The sequence below is a fragment of the Acipenser ruthenus genome, chromosome 13 (genome assembly GCF_902713425.1).
Source record: "Acipenser ruthenus chromosome 13, fAciRut3.2 maternal haplotype, whole genome shotgun sequence".
In the NCBI taxonomy this organism is placed as follows: Eukaryota; Metazoa; Chordata; class Actinopteri; order Acipenseriformes; family Acipenseridae; genus Acipenser; species Acipenser ruthenus.
In genome coordinates, this window is record NC_081201.1 from 19,342,951 (window position 1) to 19,348,062 (window position 5,112).

A 5,112-nucleotide genomic window follows, 5' to 3' on the forward strand; every position below is an offset into this window, starting at 1 on the left:
TAAAGAAGTGTGTCCTTCAGTAACACGACTAGGTAACCCATTCCATACCCTCACCACTCTGTGTAAAGAAGTGTCTCCTTCAATAACACGACTAGGTAACCCATTCCATGCCCTCACCACTCTGTGTAAAGAAGTGTGTCCTTCAGTAACACGACTAGGTAACCCATTCCATACCCTCACCACTCTGTGTAAAGAAGTGTGTCCTTCAATAACACGACTAGGTAACCCATTCCATACCCTCACCACCCTGTGTAAAGAAGTGTCTCCTTCAGTAACACGACTAGGTAACCCATTCCATACCCTCACCACCCTGTGTAAAGAAGTGTCTCCTTCAATAACACGACTAGGTAACCCATTCCATACCCTCACCACTCTGTGTAAAGAAGTGTCTCCTTCAATAACACGACTAGGTAACCCATTCCATACCCTCACCACTCTGTGTAAAGAAGTGTGTCCTTCAATAACACGACTAGGTAACCCATTCCATGCCCTCACCACTCTGTGTAAAGAAGTGTCTCCTTCAATAACACGACTAGGTAACCCATTCCATACCCTCACCACCCTGTGTAAAGAAGTGTGTCCTTCAGTAACACGATTAGGTAACCCATTCCATACCCTCACCACTCTGTGTAAAGAAGTGTCTCCTTCAGTAACACGACTAGGTAACCCATTCCATACCCTCACCACCCTGTGTAAAGAAGTGTCTCCTTCAATAACACGACTCGGTAACCCATTCCATACCCTCACCACTCTGTGTAAAGAAGTGTGTCCTTCAGTAACATGACTAGGTAACCCATTCCATGCCCTCACCACTCTGTGTAAAGAAGTGTCTCCTTCAGTAACATGACTAGGTAACCCATTCCATACCCTAAGTCTGCCTCCACTGTCCTGTGGTCCTGGTTTCTGTGCAGCACTTGAATTAGTGACTAGGGTTCACTTTGTCAGCTCCTTAAGCATTTCCTGGTTGTAACCAGCTATTTATAAACTTGTCATGTTTCATACATGTTGGGCAAAAGCATCAGCAAAAATACTTCATGCAGTGCTGCTGGTAATTCAAGCTTCGACCAGTCAATCATAGTTACTAAATTAAAAACACTGACAAACATGGTGTGAGATCAGCAGTTCTGTGGGTGTTTTTCTGTCCATTGGGAGTAATAATACCAGTAAAGAAAATGGGGTGAGGCAGGAAATAAAGAAAGTAAGGCTGGATTTCTGGTTACTCCAAATTATTAAGATCATTTATTTCTGACAAGAAAAAGATCAATTACAATTCTAACCCATATAAAAATACTATTACACTTTCCTATAATATACTTTAGTATGTACTGCAGTATACTAAAGGAAACTGCTGTTTTTAGTTAGTACTGTAGTATTGTTTCATGTGTTGCATTTCACTTTTCTTAACAGTATGGAGTAAGTCGACATCTTTGGGCTGAGAACTGAAATAATTATTTAAAAGGCTGATCAGGCTGGGGACAGATGTAGCTGGAGTCAGTCTTGAAGTGAGCACAATCTGTGAAAACAGAATCAGATTTTTCTGTTTCTCCATTGGAGTGCAACAGATGAGCTGCAGTGCACGTAAATAAGCTCAGCCTCTCACTGCTTCCTCCCACCATTCTCTTCTGCCCACTGAATTTTACAAATAGCAATGTAATCCCTGAGCTAATAGGAGTAGATACTGTGTATTTAACAAATGCATGCTTCAGACCAGGGAATCTATGGCTGTATGCTTCCATTCATTCCAGATAGCTGAGGTATTGTGCTAGTAAACTGGTTAGACTTTGCAGTTGATTTGATTCCAACATGCGTTTGAAAAGGTGCATGCTTCGACGTGTAACAAGAGGCTGTCACACCCACCACAGAAATGCTTTTGTCTGGTAATATTGCAATTGCTGAATACCACACACGTGACAATTGGCACATGGCTTGTCTCAGTCATCACTGTTGCCTACCTGTCGCTGATATCTTTGAACACAACAGTTTGTTTTTCAGCTTGTTCTAGAGACTAAGTTTGCAAGTTAGATGCTGTACAGCGACTCTGTTTCAGAAGTCATTTTTTGGTTTGTTTGTAGAAGCAGCTAAGGTGATATTCATTATCACTGCAACAATTCTTACTGAACTTGAAGAAAAAAAATTAGATAAAACTTTTTTTACAATTTTAGACCTGTTTGGCCTGTCAGTTGAATTTCAGAAAGGATTGCGATTTTAAATCATTTGTATTAAAGATTAAAACAGTTGACATAAGTCAGAACTGGAGAGAACAGTCTGGGTATGGACCAAGAACCAGTGTGAAAACATTCATTAAAAACCAACATTTGTTACATGCTACTCAGAGGAATTTCATTTTAATTAATCAAAGCTTAATAAGCTATAGGAAATACCCTTATAAATGTTTCCCATAGTAAAGTGTAATAAGCCATAGTGAAAACATGTAATAGGTAAGCATGGTAAGCATATTTAAAAACCTGGTAAATTAATAGTAGAACTATGGGAAAACTAACATATTAATGAGCACAGATACTGTGTTAAACTTCTATAAGGGTAGTCTGTATTTGCTTTGATATTGTGGTGTCACCCAGCTCAATACATTTTATAATTCCAGGTGCCGAATGGTTCTGAGGAATTACTGAGGAATGTTCCGAAGCGCTGTGATAAAAGTCCTTCCAGCATTTCAAATCCCATGCAGGTGAATGGGAATTAACATGGGCTACAGAGGTCAGGGTAACCTAAATTCAAGTTTTAAACTGTTATTGCAACTTATCGGGAATGTATTTATGTCTGCAGGATTACCTGTAAGGTAGGTAAGAAGGAATCTTAATATAATTAGGTCCAAAGGGCTTTTTAGAAAAGGAATGCTAGTATTTGACAGAAACAGGTCGTGAGAGAGTTCATGTTTGACTTGCTTGTGAAGTGCAGTGTATAACCTGAGTGATGACAGTATTGGACTGTCTATTGGTCCTTGTTGGTCCTGCGAGAGTTGGGTTAAAGGTTCTTGACTGGTTACATTTGTATTTCTGCTTCTAATCAACCCTTCACCACATAATGTGCGTGAGCCATTTACAATTCATGGGTTCTTGCTTTAAAAGATTGCAATGACCTGTTATTCTCATGAGCAATGCTGTCACTGCCCCCTACCCCTTTTCTTTGCTTTGCTTGTATTGTATACTCCTATAATTTCAAAGACAACATTATCGAAGTTGCTTCCTGGTACCTAATCACTTCTAGCCTTACAGAGCAGTATACTTTATTATACAGGACCTAGTCGATTGAACCAAGGATATTAAAACTACCTGTTCAATATATAACCTTTCATTTTTACAGGCAGGCCTATCAGACTTCAAGTTCTGATTAGCATTAGTGTGGTTAGCATTAGGTTGCTATATTTAAACTATCATCTGTTTTTTTGACATAGTAAACAAACAAACTCTAATTTACAAATGTTCTTCACATCCGTCAACGATCTCAGAGATTGTTAAAAACAGGAATGCAATTCTGAATGCCTGTGATCACAACTCTCAAGTGGCTTCTACTACTAAAAGAAAAGGAAAGTACAACAACTTCAATTGGTTTCAATGTGTACGAGGTCGTTTGGTTTGTTAGGTTATTGATGAACTCCTGATCGGGTTTGACTGTGTATACACACACATACACGCATACATACAGACCCCTCGATGACATTAAACCACAAATACAAAACCTGTGTAGAATTATCTCACTTGATACCATCATTCTGTCCCTTGTCACAGGATAAGCTGTCTTTATTACAGCAATACCTCACCAAAAATGAATCTCACTCGAAAGTATGTCTGCTGGTGATTGTTTTACTATAAACCTCACGGACCAGCTTGCAGAGTCAGTCTCTGGGCTTCAGGCAATGTTAAGCTAGTGGAGTAACTTAAGATCTAAAATCTATTTTTCTTAATAAGTACCTCTTGTTTTTTTTGTTTTTTTATCGTTAATCAGGTCAGTTTTTCATTCTTATAAGTTTTCTTAGATTTGAAACATCTCTGAAGGTAGAGCACTATTGAGCAGTCGTCGCCTCATTGGTCCATACATATGAAAGTCCCTCAATCTTCCCTGTGATTTGTCCAGCTATGATAAGATGCATTCAGTAACTAAGGTGATCCTTAGCAGTTTTTGTCATAGTTGGGCAAGCGGTTCTCTAGATACTGTATATTACAACCAAGAGCATAATGTCATTTTGAGACCTGAACAACCCCAAAATCTCATACTGATCATGATTTGGTACAGGAGGAGACTGGGCCTCAAGTTGTCTGCAGTACACTGAGGAAAAACTATAAGAAACTATAAGGTACAAAAGGTACAGATCCACAAGAACAATTTTAACTTACAGAGTACCATTTGTTCCAAGGGAACAGAAAGCACACCAGTGATAAGATGCTTGCATCTGCAAAACATTTTGACAATTGATGAAAAGCCAAATAAAAAAATAGGTTTTTAGCTTGCATTTCAAAACTTAAAGTGAATCAACTGGAGATTATTAATTGGGCAGGTATTCCAGCGAACAGCACCTTACAATATTCTAAACTAGACACATGCATGGACTAGGATTTCAGGATGAGATTGGGAGGGATCGGAGCGTACGGAACGCTTCCTTCAGCTTCCCTCAGTGTAATGAAGCTGCATGCTGCTCTGACTCCAGAGGGGGCGGGGCTGTGGTCCTGGCAGTACACATGCTATACAGAGAGGGAGCTGGGAAAGAGGCCATGCTCACTGTCAGCTGGGTACCATGGGGACAGCGGAATGTGGAGTGGTTTCAGGTCAGGGATTTCAAAACAGTGCACAATAGCGTGTATGTGTGAGGTACAGAAAATGGAAACGTTTAAAATGGATACATGGACTTTGATGTTAATTATCAATTATAAGTTTAAAAAAGTGTGATAATAATTTAAAAAAATGAAAAATGGCCCATTTTAAGGGATATGGAGTATGAAGTTAAATATGATTTATGTTTTAAAAAAAAGTGTCTTCTCATGAGCACTTTGTTTGTGGGGGGGGGGGGGGGGGCAAGAGGACTGCAAAGTGATGCTGAGTGGTTCTGTTACCCAGAGACACAGGGTCAGCTGTACATAAAACTTATTATAAATCAAT